The sequence below is a fragment of the Thalassophryne amazonica genome, chromosome 10 (assembly GCF_902500255.1).
Source record: "Thalassophryne amazonica chromosome 10, fThaAma1.1, whole genome shotgun sequence".
Classification (NCBI taxonomy): Eukaryota; Metazoa; Chordata; class Actinopteri; order Batrachoidiformes; family Batrachoididae; genus Thalassophryne; species Thalassophryne amazonica.
The window spans coordinates 8,450,102-8,474,352 of NC_047112.1; the positions used below are offsets into that span (position 1 = coordinate 8,450,102).

General features: G+C 45.1%; 1 long non-coding RNA gene across 1 annotated transcript; it reads left to right on the forward strand.

Moving 5' to 3' along the window:
* The first annotated feature begins 5,481 nt into the window (after positions 1-5,481).
* On the forward strand, positions 5,482-24,205 carry LOC117518293. The gene is made up of 4 exons (XR_004562935.1): positions 5,482-5,584; positions 10,607-10,608; positions 22,656-22,666; positions 24,194-24,205. It is a non-coding gene; the product is annotated as an uncharacterized LOC117518293 (long non-coding RNA).
* The last annotated feature ends 46 nt before the right edge of the window (positions 24,206-24,251 follow it).

Below are 24,251 nucleotides of genomic sequence, written 5' to 3' on the forward strand. Positions count from 1 at the left end.
CCATAGGTGAGTAGAGGAGCATAAATCAAGAGTCTTGCCTTCTGGCACAGCTCTTTCTGCACCATGACAATCCGGTACAGTGTCCATAAAACATCACATATCGCCCAATCTATCTACTGATCTCACACTGCAGTTTACCCCCGCTTGTGAACAAGATCCCGAGATACTCGACCTCCTCCACTTGGAGCAGGAATGCTCCCCTGACCCAGAGGAGACAATCCTTTTCCAACAGAGGACGATGGTCTCAGATTTGGAGGTGCTGATCATCATCCTACTTGCTTCACACTTGGCCTCAAACCAACAGAATCACATCATCTGCAAAAAGCCGAGATGACATTCAGTGGTTCCCAAACTGGAATCCCTCTGGTTCCTGACTATGCCTTGAAATCCGGTCCATGGACATCATGACCAGTACTGGTGACAAGGGGCAGCCCTGGTGGGGTCCAACACCCACCAGGAATAGACCTGAAGTAATTCCAAGAATGCCAGCACAGCTCATCATTGGTCATATAGAGACACAATCACACGTTGCAGCAGTTTCGGGACCACCTACTCCTGCAGCGCCCCTACTGGACATCTCAAGGGATCCAGCTGTACACCATTTCAGAGTCCACAAAATGCACAAATACTCGGGGAGCTACGACCACTACCTTTGCACCTCCCCCCAGGACTAAACCAAACCAACTTTTTTAGGTTTCTTAGATGACCCCAAAACACAATCAGGATGTTCCCAAAAATAACAACTGGTCTCAAGCCAGGTATCCAAGATGGTGTCCAAGATGGCCACCAAAATAGGGTTTTTCACTAAAACACCTTTAATCTCTTAAGCCCTAGAGCGTATTTCACCAAATCACATACCCATACATTATGATTTATTTTTCAGCTTGTACAAGGTCAAAAATGCAAAAGTTTGGATCAGCTAAAAGACAGGTCCTAGGGGATGTTGTGGATGCAAAAAAGTTGAAAGTAAATAATACTTGGTAGGAGTAAATTATGGTTTTTTTCCCAAAAAATGAATTGCAATTTATGTCTTTAATTGCCTGGCATTTCAGCTGTGGGTAGCTGATATGTGATTGAAGTGGATACTTTTGTAGAGGAGACTTCGCTTGACATTTTGATGTATAATAAGTGTATGTTGGTGTCAACACTGGTTAGTTATGAATGTTCAAATGTTCCAAAACAGGGCAAGTCCCCACATTTGGGGACTCTAGGGTTTAAGAGATTAAACAACATATGTATAAACAACTTAAATATCTCAGAGATTCCATGGGAAGACCATTGCAGGTCACAGCAAACTCATCTGTGCCTAAACTAAATTCATTCATGGGTTTAAGATTCAAAATGGCATCCAAAATGGCTGCCAATAGACCCTTATCATTGGATCTCTGTATTTTTGGGAACATCCTGATTGTGTTTTTGGGTCATCTAAGGAACCTAAAAAAGTTGGTTTGGTTTAGTCCTGGGGGGGTGCAAAGCTCCCTAGTAGTAGACTGGTTACTCATATCCCCAACCTCCATCTCATATCCTGTAGAGGGTAAAAGGTAAAAATGCAGTTGTTAAATTTTGAATGAGAAATGTCAAAATTTGATTGATTTCCCCTTTTTATATAATCTTGTGAAGCTTTGTACATTTGATTAAACCAAAGTGACCATTTTTAGACGTCACCTTGTTTTGGGAAGTTATTGTTTGTAAGGAGCATTTTATATCATTTTCTGATATTTTACAGAGGAAACAATTAGAATTAGAGTTGTTGCAGCATGTGAACATTTTTAAGAAAGTCACATATTTTCATGGGGATAAGAATCAAAAACAGCCACATTACTGGAGGGAAAAATACATTTCTCTGTTAAAAAAAAAAAAAAAAAAGTAAAATATAATTTATACTTTGTCCATTTTAAACAAGGGATGGCACAATATTGCTTTTTCATATCAGATGCAGTACTGATACTTCATCAGTATGTGCTTATACTGATACTGATACCATTCCGATACCTTTTCCCCTGCCTTAAAAGAACTTGCCGATGAATAAATATTTTTAATTTGGATTATTATTGGACTGATACGATCCAAAATATTGGATTGGTGCACTATTTTTAACAATAACACATGGTTGTTGTACCACAGATAAATGCAAAAAAAATAATAATTAATTGTAGTAAACTGACATGTTGAGGTGGTTTGAAATGAATCCAAATGCACTCAAAATAAGTGTGATTTTCACCATATTCACTTTTAATGCATTTCAGGCTCTGGTAAGAACAACAGGAGTAAAGGCAGAAGAAAACTCAGGTTAATCAACATCAGGATGGAATGTGCGGCAGAAGGGCATAGGTAGCAAAAAGAAAATCTCATGTCCGTGCCTTTGACTTTGATTATTTTTCGTGTATTCAGACAAATATGTGAGGTCAAACTGTTTTCTCGCAACTGGAAGAGCGAAATCTATTAATGACATCCAAACAGAAGCTGCGACTCATTAAATGGATTTTTTTGTAATGTCTGCGGGATAGAAAATGACAATTGTTACAAATCGAGTGTTGTGGGTGAATTCTGCCCCCTGGTGGCAGGTGTGCCTATCATGACCTTCATGTTTTATCTATGAGAGCACAAACACTTTCAATCAAATCCTCACCAAACAGCACCTAGAAGGTCTTAACACTTCAAAGGGCTCAGAAAATACTCTACGCTACCTTCAACGTCACAATTACAGCAAATGTCACCCACAGCGCCCCCTGGATGTCAGCTTCACAGGGGTGTCCAAAAAACACACACAAAAACAAGGGCTAATCTCATAAAATTAGCAATGCGCTTTCTCCTGCCAGCGCCGCATCTCCGCCAGATTTCCTGACTCACATCAAACCCACAAAGCCAGAATCAGGTTCCATAATCTGGCTCTAATCATCAGATGTGGAACATCTGATCCTGGATCTGCCAAAAGGAGCCGCGATCCCCTGCATGTCTTCTCCTATAACGCCTCTCTCCTCTGTAGCGACCTCACCGACCCCACGTTGTCTAATTTGTCATTGTATATAATCTCTTATTTATCAGCCGGATGTGGATCCTGTTAGAATAAAGAACATAACAGAAGAAGAATAATGGACTTCAGGTCTGAGATGTTGTGACTTTATGTGTAAATGAATATTGTGTACCTGGAAGTCCCTTTAAATGTCCTCACAGACTCAAACGTCTCTCCACCCAGCATATAGTGGCACTGGGTTTGGATTTCTATGCAAAGGTCTTGTTGTTGGCCGAGCCGTTGTGTAATTAATTAAATCAAATTGTATTTCTCTCTGTACCGACGCTAAGTGTCCAGTGTTATTACTCTAAAACCCTGTGCAAGTGTCCATTTAATAAGATGTAAATGACTGCACTGTCATGAATAAAACCAGAAGCTTATTACCAACAAACATGTTCCCAGTTGTGTATACACGTCTGTCCTTGGTTCCTGTTGAATGTCACAAAAACTGAAGCCTTCAATGTTCAACCAGGAGTAAAGCAGGACTGTGTCATCACCTCCACGCACTTCATCATGGTTGTAGCAACAGTCGTCCACGTGATCAAAGACAAGGTGCCAGCATTAATTAACATCATGTACAGACCTAATAGAAAACTCTTCAAACTGAGCCGACTGAGATCCAAGAAGAAAATTCAAGATTCAATTCAAGATTCAAACACCTTCATTGGTCCCTAAAAGGGCAATTCATTCTTCCCACCCGATTACCTCAGACAAAAATACAGCAATTAATCCACAATTATTATCAGTTGAACATAATAATGGCACACATCAGAATTAAAACAACCGAACATATACTCGTACATTTGATTGTTTATGTACGCTAAACTTTGAAACAGTCCGTCGTCCGAATTGAGGCAATGAGGGTGTAGGTGGCCACAGCAGCGAGCCGAGCCTCCAAACTTGGGGGAGGTGAAGGCCGCTGCAGCTGCAGAGCTGTGCGGCCTCTGAAGGGGGGAGGAGTGGCAGGGCAGAGGCAGGGGGTGGTGGGGGGGAGTACGTGCGTCATGTGTGCAGATGAGATGAGTTTGTATCAGTCAGATGAGTTTGTATCAGTTTCTGTCAGTGTGTGCATAATGTCTGGCATTGCCTTGACAACATCAGACTGTAGGGGAGGGCAGAAAGATAAGAGGGGCTGCCGAATGGTTCACCAAAGCTGTAGAGATTCTTCAGGAGGAAAACAAGCAGGGCGTTTTGACCTTTGGAGGCTGATAAGCCTGCCATGTTTAGGGTTAAGCATCCATCCATCCATTTTCTTCCGCTTTATCCGGAGTCGGGGTCGCAGAAGCAACAGCTCAAGCAAAGCTGCCCAGACCTCCCGATCCACACACACCTCCCCCACCTCCTCCGGGGGAACCCCGAGGCATTCCCAAGCCAACCGAGAGACGTAGTTCCTCCAGCGTGTCCTGGGTCTTCCCCGGGCCTCCTCTCAATGGGACGTGCCCGGAACACCTCTCCAGCGAGGCATCCAGGGGGCATCTGGAAAAGATGCCCGAGCCTCCTCAGTCTCCTTTCGACGTGGAGGAGCAGCAGCTCGACTCCGAGCTCCTCCCGAGTGACGTCACCCGGTATGCCAGAGCCGGGGCCCCACCCTGGAGCCAGGCCTGGGGATTAGGGCTGGCGCGCGAGCACCTGGTGGTCGGGCCTTAGCCCACAGGGCCCGGTTGGGCTCAGCCCGAAAGAGCGACGTGGGCCCGTCGTCCTGTGTGTTCACCACCTGCAGATGGGGCCATGGGGGTCGGTGCAGACAGGATTGGGTAGGGTTAAGCAGAGAAACAAAAACAAAAATCATCACACCACCACTTCATTCCTGGACTTCCAGTATGCCGATGACTGCCGCACGTCATCCTTTATGGAAGAAGGTCTTCAGAAAGTCCTTGAAACCTTTTGTGAAGCCTACACCAAGCTTGGGCTTCACATCAACCTGAAGAAAACACAGGTCCTGTATCAGCTTTCACCCAACATGGTCAATCCAAAGCTTCCTGCTGTAAAAGTGCACAGACAGGTCCTGCATGAATGTGGCCCATTTTTCATACCTAGACAGCCATGTGTCATCAAATGCCGACATTGATGGTGAGCTCCAACACCAACTCAAGTGTGCATCAACTGCCTTCAGCCAGCTTCACACCCATGTCTTCAAAGACAGAGACCACCACAAGACAAAAATCCTAATCTACAAAGCTGTCATCATGCCAGCCCTGCATGTAAGGATCCGAGAGGTGGACCACCTACCGCTGCCACCGGAAGATGCTGCTTGAGGAGCATTTTCCACATGCAGTGGGAAGACTACAATACCAACATCAGCATCCTGGCTGAAGCCAAGCTCCAGAGCATCGAGTGTATCATCATAAAGACCCAGTTTCGGTGGGTGGGTCACATCATTAGGATGGATGACAGCCGACTTCTCAAACAGATTTTCTTCCAGCTGAGTGAAGGAAAGGCTCCAGAGGAGGGCAGAAGAAGCCCTACAAGGACCTCCTGAAGCACAACCTCAAGAGCTGCTCCATCAATTGGAAGACCTGGGAAGAACAAGCGAGGGACTGAGCCAACTGGCGAGCAATGATCCACAAGGGAGTGGAAGTCTTCGAAAAAATTGTGGACAAACAACACAGAGGACAGAGAGCAAGATCCTGACCGGCAGAAGCTTCTCGCAGCAACCACAAGGAGCATGTGTAAGAAACCATGCGTGTTAAGACTGTGCCTGTTCAGTCACCTCCACCATCCCATCCGGGAATCAATCCAGAGATGATCTTCCTTGTCACTGAGAGATTACCACAAAGTACAACCCCAATTCCAGTGAAGTTGGGACGTTGTGTAAAATGTAAATAAAAACAGAATACAATGATTTGCAAATCCTCTTCAACCTATATTCAATTGAATACACCACAAAGACAAGATATTTAATGTTCAAACTGATAAACTTTATTGTTTTTGTGCAAATATTTGCGCATTTTGAAATGGATGCCTGCAATATGTTTCAAAAAAGCTGGGACAATGGTATGTTTACTACTGTGTTACATCACCTTTCATTCTAACAACACTCAATAAGCGTTTGGGAACTGAGGACACTAATTGTTGAAGCTTTGTAGGTGGAATTCTTTCCCGTTCTTGCTTGATGTATGACTTCAGTTGTTCAACAGTCCAGGGTCTCCGGTCAGCACTTGTAGATGTAGCGACAAACTATGCTAACTGACAACAGTTTTCTGAAGTGTTCCTGAGCCCACGCGGTAAGATCCTTTACACAATTATGTCGGTTTTTAATGCAGTGCCACCTGAGAGATCGAAGGTCACGGGCATTCAATGTTGGTTTTCGGCCTTGCCGCTTACGTGTAGAAAATTCTTGATTCTCTGAATCTTCTGATTATGTTATGGACTGTAGATGATAGAATCTCTAAATTCCTTGCAATTGAACATTGAGAAACATTGTTCTTACACTGTTGGACTATTTTTTTCATGCAGTTGTTCACAAAATGGTGATCCACTTGTGAATGGCTGAGCCTTTAGGGGATGCGCCTTTTACATGACACTCACCTGTTTCCAATTAACCTGTTCACCTGTGGAATGTTCCAAACAGGTGTGCTTTGAGCATTCATCAACTTTCCCATTCTACTGTTTTGAAACGTGTTGCAGGCATCCATTTCACTCACGCACACTCATCTTCAACTGCTTAGTCCAATCAAGGGTCTCGGGGGGCTGGAGCCTATCCCAGCAGTAATAGAGCGTGAGGCTGGGTACACCCAGGACAGGATGCCAGTCTGTCACAGGGCCACAAACAGACAAACAAACACATTCACACCCACTCGCACACCTATGGACAGTTTTTTTTTAAAGATCCCAATCCACCTAACCTGCATGTCTTTGGATGTAGGAGGAAAACGGTGCACCCGGAGGCAACCCATGCAAACATGGAGAGGACATGCAAACTCCACACAGAAAGGCCACAGGTGGGAACTGAACCCATGATCTTCTCGCCGTGAGGCAACAGTGCTAACCACTAAGCCACCGTGTTTCCGGCTTCCATTTCAAATGAGCAAATATTTGCACAAAAACAATAAAATTTACCAGTTTGAACCTTAAATATCTTGTCTTTGTGGTGTATTCAATTGAATATACAGTTGTGCTCAAACGTTTACATACCCTGGCAGAATTTTTTCTGTTTTGGCCATTTTTAAGAGAATATGAATTATAACACAAAGATTTTTTTTTTCCACTTATGGTTAGTGGTTGGGTGAAGCCATTTATTGTCAAACAACTGTTTCCTCTTTTTAAATCAAAATGACAAGAAAACTACCCAAATGACCCTGATCAAAAGTTTACATACCCCTCTTCTTAATACTGTGTTGCCCCCTTTAACATCAATGACAGCTTGGAGTCTTTTGTGGTAGTTTGTGGACGAGGCTCTCTGATGGTGAAGCTGCCACTGAATATGTTTCAAACTTTATTTACATCAATTACAAAGAAATACAGACAGTATGACACTCTATGGTAAATCTGCATGGAGTAGACAGTTCTCAAAAACTGACTGTTTTCTTTTCAATTGATCTAATGTATAAAAGCTCACGTGGTTTTAATGAATTTATGGTGGTTATATGTTCTTTTAATTTGGTGAGTAAATAAATGTTTTTCCACAGCCAAGGAATGAATAGAAGAGAATAGCGCCACCTAAAGGTGATTAGCCTCTGTGCTGGCTTGCTTTTTGTCATTGCTGGTGTAGTTGTAGTGTCAGTAAGAAATTCCAAATTTGCACTTGTGTCCAGTCAGCAGGGTAACTTCAGATTTTTAAAGTTATCTTTTGTTAGTCAGTTAGTTTTTGTTGTTGTTGTTGGGGGGGGGGGGGGGGGGTGAGTATGTGTGAGTTAATATATATGTTGTTGGAATTCTTTAAAATGCTTATTTGCACAGTGACAGAACAACAACAACAAAAAAAACCTCCAGAAAACAACACAAAACTGGTGAACTCCGGGTGGGTCTAATTCATTGCAACTGGGCAATGAGATTCCACTCAGTTATGGAATGACAGCATAATATAGTCACTGATATAAATAATAATGTTGGGAAGGTGTCGTAACACGGACCCACAACAGGGGGCGCAAATGAACGGACAATGAGTAAGCCAAAAGGTAACAATTTAATGTTGTGATATTACACAACGAAACGTGTCTTAATTTCACAGTCAATAAACACCAGGTGAAGTGTGGGCAGGCTCGAAGATAGAAGACGCCCGACGAGAGAGAAGCCGCGTCCCACACGGCTTCCACCACCAACGGCCTGAAGAACATCGGAGCCGCCAAGTCTCGAGTCCCCAGGTGGCCTCTGTCTTCGACTGTCGACCCTGGTACTGCTGGCAGAAAGCAGAAATATGATGTGTGAGTGTGAGTCCGCACACTCAGTAATCTATAGTCCAGATACCGTTAGGAGGGAGCACCTCCACCTCCAAATCACACACACTCGTGCAGCTCCTGTTTGTCCCTCTTCTGGGTCTTCACAGGAATGCGACTGCACACAGAACAAAGTTAGACAGCGTATTAGTCAGCAGAGAAATTACCTTGGTTCTGGTAGTCGATTTCTCGGCGGGGAGGTGGAGTTGCAGTCCGGCTTTTATGGTAGTGATGATAACGAGTGACAGCTGGTGCAGAGGATGAGTGACAGCTGTCACTTCTTCTGGGTCTGGCGCCCTCTCGTGCTTGGAGCCCGCACTCCAAGCAGGGCACCCTCTGGTGGTGGTGGGCCAGCAGTACCTCCTCTTCAGCGGCCCACACAACAGGACCCCCCCCTCAACGGGCACCTCCTGGCGTCCGACCAGGCTTGTCCGGATGTCTTGTGTAGAATTCGGCCAGGAGGGCCGGGTCCAGGATGAAGCTCCTCTTCACCCAGGAGCGTTCTTCAGGTCCATACCCCTCCCAGTCCACCAGATATTGGAAACCCCGGCCCTTACGACGGACGTCCAGGAGCCTGCGGACTGTCCAGGCAGGCTCCCCGTCAATGAGCCGGGCAGGAGGCGGCGTAGGTCCCGGAGTACAGAGGGGCGAGGTGTGGTGTGGTTTGAGACGGGAAACATGAAAGACAGGGTGAATCCGCAGTGAAGCCGGGAGTTGAAGCTTCACTGCGGCCGGGTTGATGATCTTGAGGATACGAAAGGGTCCGATGAATCTGTCCTTTAGTTTTGGGGAGTCGACACACAAAGGGATGTCCTTGGTCGAGAGCCACACCTCCTGCCCGGGCTGGTATGTTGGGGCCGGGGAACGTCGGCGGTCCGCATGGGTCTTGGCCCTCGTCCGGGCTTTTAACAGGGCAGAGCGGGCGGTCCGTCACACCCGGCGGCACCTCCTGAGGTGGGCCTGGACCGAGGGCACACCGACCTCTCCCTCCACCAGCGGGAACAATGGGGGCTGGAACCCCAAACATGCCTCAAAAGGGGAGAGGCCGGTAGCAGACGAGACTTGGCTGTTATGGGCATACTCGATCCAGGCCAGATGGTGACTCCAGGCTGCCGGGTGCGCGGAGGTGACGCAGCGAAGGGCCTGTTCCAACTCCTGGTTAGCCCGCTCTGCCTGGCCGTTGGTCTGGGGGTGGTACCCGGACGAGAGACTCACGGTGGCCCCCAGCTCCTTACAGAAACTCTTCCACACCTGCGAAGAGAACTGGGGACCACGATCTGATACAATGTCCGATGGTATCCCATGCAGCCGCATGACGTGGTGGACCAGAAGGTCTGCCGTCTCCTGGGCTGTCGGGAGCTTCGGGAGGGCCACGAAGTGGGCCGCCTTGGAGAACCGGTCCACTATCGTGAGAATAACGGTGTTGCCCTGGGACGGCGGGAGGCCCGTGATGAAGTCCAGGCCGATGTGAGACCAGGGGCGATGAGGCACCGGCAGGGGCTGGAGGAGTCCCGTCGTCCTCCGATGGTCTGCCTTGCCCCTGGCGCAGATGGTACAGGCCTGGACGTAGTCCCGGACGTCGGTTTCCAGGGACGCCCACCAGAAGCGCTGCTGGACTACTGCCACGGTCCTACGCACTCCGGGATGACAGGAGAGCTTGGACCCGTGACAGAAGTCCAATACGGCAGCTCTTGCCTCTGGTGGGACGTACAGTCTGTTCTTGGGGCCAGTCCCCGGGTCCGGGCTCCTTGTCAGGGCCTCCCGGACGGTCTTCTCCACGTCCCAGGTGAGGGTGGCCACGACAGTGGACTCGGGGATGATGGTCTCGGTGGGGTTCGACAGCCCCGCTTTGGCTTCTTCTTCGTGTACCCGGGACAATGCATCTGGTTTTTGGTTCTTGGTCCCGGGGCGATATGTGATCTGGAAGTCAAAGCGCCCGAAGAACAGAGACCAGCGGGCTTGCCTGGGGTTCAGCCGCTTGGCGGTCCAGATGTACTCCAGGTTCCGATGGTCAGTGAAAACCGTGAAGGGCAACGATGCCCCCTCCAGCAGGTGTCTCCACTCTTCAAGAGCCTCCTTCACCGCAAGAAGTTCCCGATTGCCGACGTCATAGTTCCGTTCAGCTGGGGTCAACCTGCGGGAATAAAAGGCACAAGGATGGAGGACTTTATCAGCCTCCACGCTCTGGGACAGCACGGCTCCTATCCCTGAGTCAGAGGCGTCCACCTCTACTATGTACTGGCGATCAGGATCAGGCTGCACCAGAACTGGTGCAGTCGAGAACCGGCGTTTCAACTCCTGGAACGCGGCTTCGCACCGATCCGACCAGGCGAAGGGGACCTTGGTGGAGGTCAGGGCAGTCAGGGGGCTAACTACCTGACTGTAACCTTTAATGAACCTCCTGTAGAAATTTGCAAAGCCTAGGAACTGCTGTAGTTTCCTGCGGCTTGTTGGTTGGGGCCAATCTCTCACCGCCGCAACCTTAGCCGGATCAGAGGCGACGGAGTTGGAGGAGATGATGAACCCCAGGAAGGACAAAGAAGTGCGGTGGAACTCGCACTTCTCGCCCTTCACAAACAGCCGGTTCTCCAACAACCGCTGTAGGACCTGACGTACATGCTGGACATGGGTCTCAGGGTCCGGGGAAAAGATGAGTATATCGTCCAGATATACGAAGACGAACCAATGCAGGAAGTCCCGCAAGACGTCATTTACCAAAGCTTGGAACGTCGCGGGGGCGTTAGTGAGGCCGAATGGCATGACCAGGTACTCAAAATGACCTAACGGGGTGTTGAATGCCGTCTTCCATTCGTCTCCCTTCCGGATCCGAACCAGGTGGTACGTGTTTCTAAGATCCAATTTTGTGAAAATTTGGGCTCCATGCAGGGGCGTGAACACTGAATCTAACAGAGGTAACGGGTATCGGTTGCGAACCGTGATCTCGTTCAGCCCTCTGTAATCAATGCATGGACGGAGTCCGCCGTCTTTCTTGCCCACAAAAAAGAAACCAGCACCCATCGGGGAGGTGGAGTTCCGGATCAGCCCGGCAGCTAAGGAGTCCCGGATGTAGGTCTCCATTGATTCGCGTTCCGGACGTGAGAGGTTGTACAGCCTGCTGGACGGGTACTCAGCGCCCGGGACCAAATCGATGGCACAATCATACGGTCGGTGCGGGGGAAGAGTGAGTGCCAGATCTTTGCTGAAAACGTCAGCAAGATCGTGGTGCTCCTTTGGCACCGCCGATAGATTGGGGGGAACTTTGACCTCCTCATTAGCCGTAGTGCCGGGAGGAACCGAGGATCCTAAGCACTCCTGGTGGCAGGTTTCGCTCCACTGCGTCACAACCCCAGACGGCCAATCAATCCGGGGATTGTGCTTCACCATCCATGGAAAGCCCAAAATCACTCGGGAGGTAGAAGGTGTTACATGGAACACTATCTCCTCCCTGTGATTCCCAGACACAACCAAAGTCACTGGTTGTGTCTGATGTGTGATTAATGGAAGCAGGGTGCCATCTAGTGCTCGCACCTGCAATGGTGCCGGCAGAGCCACCAGAGGGAGCCCTACTTCCTTTACCCATCTGCTGTCCAGCAGATTCCCTTCAGACCCTGTGTCTATCAGTGCTGGGGCATGAAGGGTTAAATCCCCACAAAGGATTGTTACTGGGATTCGTGCAGATTTGCGGGGTTTTCCCGCGTGCGTGTTATGACCCACCCTTAGCCCAGTTTCTAAGGACGGGCGTTGTAGTTTGACCGTTTTAGGGCAGTCCTTCTGCATGTGCTCGCAAGAGCCGCAGACGAAACACTCCCCGTGGGCCAGCCTCCTTTGTCTGATGTTTGACTTTAATTTGGCCCTACTCGTGTCCCTAGCCTCCTCAGCAGGGGGAGCTGTAGCCACACGGAGCTCTCTGGCAGTGAAGCGTGGGGACGACGTCACCTTGTCGGAACCGGAAGGGGGAGGGACGACTCGTGCCCGGTCATGCCTCCCGGCCTGCTCCCGACGATGCTCGCTTAAACGGTTGTCTAAACGTATAACCAAATCGATCAGCCCGTCAAATTCCCGCGGTTCCTCCTTGGCCAGTAGGTGCTCCTTGAGGACCGGGGACAGTCCATTTACAAAGGCGGCGCGGAGCGCAACGTTATTCCAGCCGGACCTCACTGCCGCGATGCGGAAGCCGACTGCATACTCGGCTGCGCTACGACGCTACGACTGGAGTTCAATCAGGAAGGACATCCGGAGTAAAACTTGTGCTGAAAAAACTCCCATGCACACGCAACGTAAATGGTGCTAAATTGCATTAAAAATAAGTTTTTGTTTGGTGGGGAGCTCGTAAACACAAGGGAACCACTTTTGGTGCCACTGAGCACCACTTTGGTTTCATTTGTATGTCAATCTGTGTTGTGCCAAATCTGAGCAAACAAAAACAAATGACTGACTTAAAAGCAATTTAAGGCTCTTTTTTCCATGTTACTCATAATGACACAATCATTCAATCAATTGTGTGCGTTTTGATTTAGTTTGTACTTTGTAATGTTTCTTTTTGAGATGTTTACTGTATTTTCCAAAGATGAGTTGCATTTTGCTTTTTGTTATGGTTTTTTTCTTCATAAGTTTGTAAGGTCCTGTGACTTATACTCCAGTGTGACTTATACACACACACACACACACACACACACACACACACACACACACACACACACACACACACACACACACACACACACACACACACACACACACACACAAATCACACTTTTGTCATGAATACATGGGTGGATTATCCATTGGGAGTACAGGGATCTTTCCTGGTGGGCTGATCAATAATGGGCCGATGGCTGCCCGTTTTTTTTTTTTTTTTTTTTTTTTTTACTGCGCCTTGCCATGGTAATTCTCTCAACCCACGGTGAGAGACATGCACACACCCACAGAGCTCAGCTGCAGCCTGCAGATACAGCATAGGCCCAGTGACTTGTCTGTCAAAAGAATATCATGACCCAGTTGTGGCCCTATGATAGGCTACAGAGGTCCGGGTGTTCCACCCACGCATGTTCTAGACCCCTCTTGTCCAATCACATTTAATGATGAGCAATCATGATGAGAGAGAGAGAGAGAGAGAGAGAGAGAGAGAGAGAGAGAGAGAGAGAGAGAGAGAGACAATACAGTAGAATGGAAAAAACAAAAGGGAGTCACAAACAAGATAACTTGGAAAGGTGGTGCAGAAAAACTGAGGGAAAAGAAAAAACAGCTCTTGTGACTGATGCTGCTATGTGCAGAAAATTTCAGAGATGTTTGCTGTGGGGGCCGGCCTGGCAGGGGCGCCTGCGGGTCAGCAGGTAGTGTCGGAGTTGGACAGTGTCAGTGAGGCTTCCACTGCCATGGAGGTGGTACAGGAGCAGGAAGAGATTGGTGGTGGTGGTGGTGGTGATGATACCAGATGTATGCCAGCATGGTGTGGATAAACACATTTTCACCTATGGGTCTAAGAGATTTATGTCTCCATAAAGTTCAAATCAAACCGGTAATGTGCTCACCTCATAGAAAACTCTGCATAGTGTGGCATGTTACAACTAAATCTAGTAATCTGAAGTATTGGAAACAATACCATATTCATATCCTGATTAACTGATGAGTTGTGTTTATTAACGACCACTTACTGTAATTTCTGGACTATAGAGTGCACCTGAATATAATCCGCACCCACCAATTTTAAAAAGAAATTGTACATAAATAGGCTGTCTATAAGTCACAGGTCTCCACATTGTAACATGAGATATTTACACAGAAAGATGTTAGAAAGATTTTTTAAGTTTTAATTAAATAATGTACCATAAATGCCTCTTTTCTGATGAGCATGTCATCCAGCATGCACGCACGGTGTTGCGCGGCATCTCCACAGTGGAGAACTGAAAACGTGCGGAAAACATGCAAACTCCATACAGACTGGACCAGGTCGGAAGCGAACCTGGAACTTTCTGGCTGTGAGGCAACAGTGCTAACCACTAATCCGCTGTGCCGCCCTGATTAATGAAATATTTTGTGATGCATTCGTAAAAAGATTTGTAACAGGTTTGGAAGCCGCACAACAAGGAGCCACGCCCTGGCTCTGTCTTTACGGTACCCCACCCCGGCAGATGTCCCGTTCCATCCCCACGTCCTGGACGTCTGTCTGCTGTAGCCATGTTTAAATCTTATTTGGAAGTTTGGTCTTTTTATTTTTATACGTTATAATAAATAATGTTGCTGCTGCGGGATGAGGTGCATGAAGGTTTGTCAGGTTTAAACTGTAACACCTGGACCCTGAATAAATATAAAAATCAGTCCATGTGTGCATCATGTCTCCTTTCCTTCCTCAGGTTTTGTCTTTTGGTTCCTCCTGCGACTCTGGAGGAGATCTTGACCCGGATCAGTTTTTTCATCTGCAGGACGCCAAAGAATGAATCCTGGTTTGGAGCGAGACCGACACCACGTTTTAATTTCTCCTTTATCATGTTTTTATTAACAGGAACAAATCTCTTAATTCATCAATATTCCTGCAGTTCTTCTTCTTTGTCTTTTGGCTGTTCCCGTTAGGGGTCGCCATAGCAGATCAAATACTACTTTACCAATATTTAAAAATCTTACTTTGTAAAATTTGATGGCTCCACCCACTTTTTTCCAAATTTTGTTGTTTTAAAATAACATTTTCTTAATTATTCTTTTCATGCCTTCAAGTCTGCTTTAACAAATGTCAAAATTTCAGCCCAGTCTCACATTTTTTTTTTTTGTGCTCCCGTCATGAAATTATTCAAATTTTTGTGACTTTTTTTTTAGCTCACTATTACTAACCCTACTCCTACCCCCAACCCTAACCTTAACCATAACCTAGCCCTACTCCTTCACCTAACCCTAACTCCCCCCGAACCCCCCCCCACTGCACTTTTAATTACATGTAGCCATCACGGTATGAATTAGAATGAATTTGCGCTGCCAGTGACGAAAATTTGGCACTTTTTGTGACAATATGACGAACCAGTAGATTAATGTATATTTTGTGCTGCTGAATCACAACATTCTGTATGACTGGGTTGCAAAATTTCATGAATGTTTTATAAAAATCTTTTCTGTTGATGGAATGTCCTCATTCATGATATTTGAAAATAAATATTTTAAAATGTCCTGATTCTGCCTCTTTGTCCATATCAGGTCCAAAATTTATTTTCACAAATCATTAAAAACAAAATCAACTTGAAAATTTTCATCCCTGTTTTTTCTCTCCAGGATAAATTAAAATGCTGATATTTGAGGCCACGTCCATCTTTCTATATCATTCTTAGTTTACAAACAGTGCAAAGATAATAATGTAGAAAACGTTAATCTATTCATCGTTTTCTTTAACGGGGACACGTTTTAGGTCACAAAACAATAATGTTACTTTAATCCTGTTTTTGTTTTCTGGAACAAAATCTATGAACTATCTCATGACAAATTCTTGTTGACTGTACTTTATTATGTATATAATACGTCAGAATTATATCAGGACGTCAGAATTTTCTGATTGCTCTTGTAAAGGTTCTTGGATCAATTCCCAGACTTGTCCAGAGAGAACTAGCTGTGAAATTGTTGGCTTCTATTATTTGTAATTTATATATACTCCAAGAACATATGGCCTCTGAAAGTATTAATTTCTAAAAAAAAAATCTGAAACCCTTTGAATTAAAACTAAAGGTTTACACTACACAATCATCTTGTTTGGTTAATTTCAAGTCCTTTTTTTTGAATACGTACACCCCCCCCCCCAAAAAAACCCAAACAAGAAAACTGACCAAATACTTTTGGAGCAAATTTAACTTTTGACCCCTGTACAAACTGAAGCTGACTTTTGTCACCATTTTTGCTGTTTTTACCTCATAACTCCTGATCATTCAGTCACAGATAGTCCAAACTATGCCTTTTTTGAAATCTTTACGATCAGACAAATAATGTGGTGTAGTTTTCAAAATGATTTGAGCATTTTTAATTTTGACCCCTGTGTAATTCTTCAATTGACCCCTACCTGGCCGCCTATTGAAAAGTCAAGTGGCCAGTCAATTTTTTCAAAAGAGTAATGACTAAGGAGTATTTTGAAAAAAATTGACAGGGTGGTGATGAGGTTTTTAGCAGGCTGTTATCATTAAATAAGTGGCTGGCACAGTTTTGTACACAACACAGTTTTGGTTTTGTCGATAACTGGCCTTCGTTCTGGGGCCAGCGTGATCTGTTGATGCCAAATGGCTTTCACCCTACTAGAGAGGGAGCTGCCATCTTGTCCGCGAATATAGATAGGGCTCTGCAGGGAGGGTAACACTTGGAGTATACAGCAGGTCACAGAATATGGGATGAATGTGTGTGTGGGATCCACTAGTTTAGCGGGGAATTTAGTGCGGACAATCCAAGGTGCTGAAAGTGTTTTTTCGGGAGGGAGATTTATCAGATTGAAACTGTGGCCTGCTCCTGTAGACGTGTTCGTAGAATTTACAGGGGTATATGTTTTTCAAATTTAGTACCTATTACTACATTGGATGACACTGGAGTCGAGGATGGCCTGCTGGTTGTTCCTGCTGTATTAAATATTTCATGTCTGATGCCTGCGATCCATGTGAACTGTGTCAGGCCTAAACCTATTTTTAGATATCTTAGAAATGTTATTTTGGAACCACCCATAAACCCAAATAGTCTAATTGTCAACTCTGCCGAGGTCCTTAGTTTGGGTCTTATAAATGTTAGGTCATTGTCTTCAAAATCTGTGTTGATCAATGATTTAATTGTGGATCACCATTTGGATATGATTGGTTTGTGTGAAACCTGGCTTAAACCTACAGTTGTTCTTCCCCTGAATGAAGCGTGCCCACCGGCATACTCAATTAGTCATGTTTCCCGTGGTATGAAGCAGGGCGGGGGTATTGCTTTTATTTATAAGTCTAGCTTTACGTTCGTAACTGTTGGGGGTCACAGGTATGGATCGTTAGACCATCTGATTCTCTGCTCTGCCCATGATGTTACATATTGTTTGGGGCAGAAGTATGGACATCAGTCATGTTATTTTGTCATTGTTTATAAGCCCGTGGCCCATATTCTGAATTCCTGGATGAATTTGGTGAGTTTATTTCTAACTTGTCAACTAATGCTGATAATATCTTGATTATGGGTGATTTTAACATTCATATGAATCGGCCCTCTGATCCCCTCTGTAAATCATTTATGGAGATCGTAGATGCATTGGGATTTCAGCAGTGTATTCAGGGCTCAACACATATTAGTGGTAATACCCTGGATTTGGTTTTGGTACGTGGTGTTGCTGTCATGAATATTGGTATATTGCCCCTTGTGTTATGTGTCGGACGCAGGCGGGGGACCGACCAGTGTTTGAAGTAAGACCCAGCATAAAATAAGCAGAGCACGGTACAAAGGATAACTGAATTTAATCACATAACAGTGATGTGCAGAATTACAAACAAATAAGTGCGCGGTCTGGCGTGGTGGAATAGCGGTGCGCTCCCAGCAGCACAAACGGTCCGGAGCCAGAACAGTTCGGACCCAAGGACCCCGCCGACACCCCCCAGGTGGCCGCGACCAACCGAGTCTGTGAAAGAAGACACCATCATGTGAGTCCACACTCCACACACAGAGAGACCACTCAAAGGTGTACACAAACAGCAAACACTTCCTGGCTTAATCACTAATCAGCTTCCCACCCTGCAGGCATGGAACACCCAGTTCAATTCTCCACTGCAGTGGAAGCTGATTAAACGACTAACATATCAGCTCAATATAATAAGGTGTGAGGGACACCACATTTACTGTACTAATGTTAGTCACAAAACCCAAAGTACCTCAGGAAGTGTGCTGACGAACGTGAGACCTCACCCCCTCCTCTTTCACAGACCATGGCATCAAACCTGGTGGTCTCTGCATCCATGATGATGAGATGGCTCTCTAGACGACGATCTCACCCGTCTGGTCACAAGGTCGAGTCTCTGGCAAATACACACTGTGTACTCCAGACTTAAATGCAACCATGCCCCAATCCATATAGATGCACCACAGCTGTGAGTCCTGATGAGCTGCACATGACCAGCCTCAGCTGATCAGGGTGAGGTCCTGATAGCTCAGCCACACAGCCACTCAGTCCTGAACGCAAGCCACTTGGAAGGAAAAACAAAAGACAGAACAGAAGACAGAAACAAAAGGCAGCCAGGCACCCCCAGCCATACAACACCTTGCATCGGTGGCCTCTGACCATTCACTTATTAAGTTTACATTTACATTACCGCGTTTAGTGGAGCAACAACCTAGCCTATTACTGCGGCGATGCATTAAACCTTCAACTAGGACTGAACTTGAAGCCATGCCTGGTCTTTTAGCTTCAACTTTGCAGAATGCTCAATCAGTGGACAGTCTGGTGGATGGTTTGAATTTGGTACTCAAAACTACACTTGATGAGATTGCGCCTCCTTTATAAAGGCCTTGCCTTCCCAAAGTGCAGTCGCCTTGGTTTAATGGTTACTTGCGGGACCTCAGGCAGAAGGCTAGAGGTCTGGAACGGAAGTGGCGTAGCTCTAAATTAGAGGTGTTCCACTCTGCATGGCATGATGCAGTTGCAGAGTATAAGCATGCACTATGGACTACAAAGCGGGCTTACTATTTGGATTTGATCAATAAAAATAAGCACAACTCAAAATTTTTGTTTGATACTAAAGCATTTCTTATCCATGGTCGGTCACCTGTTAGTCCTTCTCCATTTATAGCTCAAGACTTCTTGGAGTACTTTGAGAAGAAAATAGAAGACATTAGATTGAGCATATCTAAAAATGCTTTGGCTCAATCTCTGCACCCTGCTGTGGAGGTGGGCATTAATAATGAGGTGACACCTCGATTTACAGAATTTGATACTATTTCACTAGACACGCTAGCAAAGCTCGTGACGTCTACAAAAGCACAACCTGCCTATTTGATCCTATTCCAACAAAATTGTTTAAGGACCTGTGGCCCGTTCTTGGGCCGACTATGCTGGAAATTGTTCATCTTTCATTAAGCTCTGGTTCTGTTCCTGGGTGTTTTAAATCTGCAGTGATTAAACCATTGCTTAAGAAATCTGGTCTTGACCCTGGTGTATTGAGTAATTACAGGCCGATATCAAATCTGTCATTTGTTCTAAAATTCTGGAAAAAGTGGTCTCATGGCAGCTTGTAGACCATTTTACTGAGAATGATCTTTTTAGCCACTTCAGTCTGCTTTTAGAAAACATCACTCCACAGAGACAGCACTTATCAGAGTGGTGAATGATCTTCTGTGTGCAATGGATTCGGACACCACAATGGTTTTAGTGCTCTTGGATCTTAGTGCTGCATTTGATACTGTGGATCATCGTGTTTTACTTGATAGGCTGGAAAATTACTTTGGGATTACTGGAAGTGTTCTTGCTTGGCTGATGTCATACTTGTCCAGTCGTTCTTATGGTGTTGTGTATAATAGCACTACTTCTGGCCTTGGTAAAATGAAATTTGGGGTTCCACAGGGGTCTGTGTTAAGCCCCTTTCACACCGGGGCTGCTCCCAGTTGCTCCCTATTGCGCCATGACGCCGCTGAAAAACCGTGCTGTTTGGAGTTAATTGCAGGTTAATTACTGTGTCGGCTTGCGCCCGATGACGTCTCGTTGCGCTGCTGAGTTTTGCTGCCAGGTACTGCCAGTTGCTCCCCCTCACTCTAAACTTTAAATAGCCGCATTTTCTGCCTCTCATCCAGTCTGTTTTCGGAACACAGTACACACACCTCACTGCCCTTGGAAGTAGTGAACTGTTTTTGCAGAAACAGATCATATCGTTTTATAGTCCTCATGTAAAAGCTGCACTTCTGCAGCATCTGAATGCCCTGAGAGCATTAGTTGATGCTGTGGCAGAATCAGAGCACTTGAGAGAAGAAGAGGAACACAGAAGGAGGCAAAAAAAAACAAAAAACAAAAAAAAACTGCAGCAGAGGAAACTCCAGCGAGTTAAAAATACTGCAGCAGCCTCCGGCGGGATAAAAGTTCCAAAACAATACAGTCCAGCGGGACAAAAATCTGACAAAAATCAATAACGGTGTACTACACGCACAATCCAATGTTTATATACAGCTGAACAATGCAGCAATGTGCGATCATGAAATGGTGCCTAGTAGCGCGGTCTTTCGAGGATGTGGCTTCGAGTCACGCCGGGTAACACCTCTTTGCCCCGAGTTACGCCTCTTTGCCCCTGCTTGCGCTGGAACCACTTACTTTCTGCGTCGAGCAGAGGACACCAAAAAAATTAAACAGGTTTAATTTTTTGGCGCCCGACTTGCTTCCTCCTTTGCGCCCCTCGCGCTGTTGTGGCGCCGAGCTGCATCGTCTCGGCACCGAGTTGCTTCCACGCGGCGTCGCACGGCGCAACTGGAAGCAACCGGGAGCAGCCCCGGTGTGAAAGGGGCTTTAGGCCCCTTGCTTTTCTCACTTTATATAGCGCCCCTTGGGCATATTCTGCGGCATTACGGGATTGCCTTTCATTGTTATCAATCAATCAATCAATCAATTTTTTTATATAGCGCCAAATCACAACAAACAGTTGCCCCAAGGCGCTTTAGATTGTAAGGCAAGGCCATACAATAATTATGTAAAACCCCAACGGTCAAAACGACCCCCTGTGAGCAAGCACTTGGCTACAGTGGGAAGGAAAAACTCCCTTTTAACAGGAAGAAACCTCCAGCAGAACCAGGCTCAGGGAGGGGCAGTCTTCTGCTGGGACTGGTTGAGGCTGAGGGAGAGAACCAGGAAAAAGACATGCTGTGGAGGGGAGCAGAGATCGATCACTAATGATTAAATGCAGAGTGGTGCATACAGAGCAAAAAGAGAAAGAAACAGTGCATCATGGGAACCCCCCAGCAGTCTACGTCTATAGCAGCATAACTAAGGGATGGTTCAGGGTCACCTGATCCAGCCCTAACTATAAGCTTTAGCAAAAAGGAAAGTTTTAAGCCTAATCTTAAAAGTAGAGAGGGTGTCTGTCTCCCTGATCTGAATTGGGAGCTGGTTCCACAGGAGAGGAGCCTGAAAGCTGAAGGCTCTGCCTCCCATTCTACTCTTACAAACCCTAGGAACTACAAGTAAGCCTGCAGTCTGAGAGCGAAGCGCTCTATTGGGGTGATATGGTACTACGAGGTCCCTAAGATAAGATGGGACCTGATTATTCAAAACCTTATAAGTAAGAAGAAGAATTTTAAATTCTATTCTAGAATTAACAGGAAGCCAATGAAGAGAGGCCAATATGGGTGAGATATGCTCTCTCCTTCTAGTCCCCGTCAGTACTCTAGCTGCAGCATTTTGAATTAACTGAAGGCTTTTTAGGGAACTTTTAGGACAACCTGATAATAATGAATTACAATAGTCCAGCTTAGAGGAAATAAATGCATGAATTAGTTTTTCAGCATCACTCTGAGACAAGACCTTTCTGATTTTAGAGATATTGCGTAAATGCAAAAAAGCAGTCCTACATATTTGTTTAATATGCGCTTTGAATGACATATCCTGATCAAAAATGACTCCAAGATTTCTCACAGTATTACTAGAGGTCAGGGTAATGCCATCCAGAGTAAGGATCTGGTTAGACACCATGTTTCTAAGATTTGTGGGGCCAAGTACAATAACTTCAGTTTTATCTGAGTTTAAAAGCAGGAAATTAGAGGTCATCCATGTCTTTATGTCTGTAAGACAATCCTGCAGTTTAGCTAATTGGTGTGTGTCCTCTGGCTTCATGGATAGATAAAGCTGGGTATCATCTGCGTAACAATGAAAATTTAAGCAATACCGTCTAATAATACTGCCTAAGGGAAGCATATATAAAGTGAATAAAATTGGTCCTAGCACAGAACCTTGTGGAACTCCATAATTAACTTTAGTCTGTGAAGAAGATTCCCCATTTACATGAACAAATTGTAATCTATTAGACAAATATGATTCAAACCACCGCAGCGCAGTGCCTTTAATACCTATGGCATGCTCTAATCTCTGTAATAAAATTTTATGGTCAACAGTATCAAAAGCAGCACTGAGGTCTAACAGAACAAGCACAGAGATGAGTCCACTGTCCGAGGCCATAAGAAGATCATTTGTAACCTTCACTAATGCTGTTTCTGTACTATGATGAATTCTAAAACCTGACTGAAACTCTTCAAATAGACCATTCCTCTGCAGATGATCAGTTAGCTGTCTTACAACTACCCTTTCAAGAATTTTTGAGAGAAAAGGAAGGTTGGAGATTGGCCTATAATTAGCTAAGATAGCTGGGTCAAGTGATGGCTTTTTAAGTAATGGTTTAATTACTGCCACCTTAAAAGCCTGTGGTACATAGCCAACTAACAAAGATAGATTGATCATATTTAAGATCGAAGCATTAAATAATGGTAGGGCTTCCTTGAGCAGCCTGGTAGGAATGGGGTCTAATAAACATGTTGATGGTTTGGATGAAGTAACTAATGAAAATAACTCAGACAGAACAATCGGAGAGAAAGAGTCTAACCAAATACCGGCATCACTGAAAGCAGCCAAAGATAACGATACGTCTTTGGGATGGTTATGAGTAATTTTTTCTCTAATAGTTAAAATTTTGTTAGCAAAGAAAGTCATGAAGTCATTACTAGTTAAAGTTAATGGAATACTCAGCTCAATAGAGCTCTGACTCTTTGTCAGCCTGGCTACAGTGCTGAAAAGAAACCTGGGGTTGTTCTTATTTTCTTCAATTAGTGATGAGTAGAAAGATGTCCTAGCTTTACGGAGGGCTTTTTTTATAGAGCAACAGACTCTTTTTCCAGGCTAAGTGAAGATCTTCTAAATTAGTGAGACGCCATTTCCTCTCCAACTTACGGGTTATCTGCTTTAAGCTACGAGTTTGTGAGTTATACCACGGAGTCAGACACTTCTGATTTAAAGCTCTCTTTTTCAGAGGAGCTACAGCATCCAAAGTTGTCTTCAATGAGGATGTAAAACTATTGACGAGATACTCTATCTCCCTTACAGAGTTTAGGTAGCTACTCTGCACTGTGTTGTTATATGGCATTAGAGAACATAAAGAAGGAATCATATCCTTAAACCTAGTTACAGCGCTTTCTGAAAGACTTCTAGTGTAATGAAACTTATTCCCTACTGCTGGGTAGTCCATCAGAGTAAATGTAAATGTTATTAAGAAATGATCAGACAGAAGGGAGTTTTCAGGGAATACTGTTAAGTCTTCTATTTCCATACCATAAGTCAGAACAAGATCTAAGATATGATTAAAGTGGTGGGTGGACTCATTTACTTTTTGAGCAAAGCCAATAGAGTCTAATAATAGATTAAATGCAGTGTTGAGGCTGTCATTCTCAGCATCTGTGTGGATGTTAAAATCGCCCACTATAATTATCTTATCTGAGCTAAGCACTAAGTCAGACAAAAGGTCTGAAAATTCACAGAGAAACTCACAGTAACGACCAGGTGGACGATAGATAATAACAAATAAAACTGGTTTTTGGGACTTCCAATTTGGATGGACAAGACTAAGAGACAAGCTTTCAAATGAATTAAAGCTCTGTCTGGGTTTTTGATTAATTAATAAGCTGGAATGGAAGATTGCTGCTAATCCTCCGCCCCGGCCCGTGCTACGAGCATTCTGACAGTTAGTGTGACTCGGGGGTGTTGACTCATTTAAACTAACATATTCATCCTGCTGTAACCAGGTTTCTGTTAGGCAGAATAAATCAATATGTTGATCAATTATTATATCATTTACCAACAGGGACTTAGAAGAGAGAGACCTAATGTTTAATAGACCACATTTAACTGTTTTAGTCTGTGGTGCAGT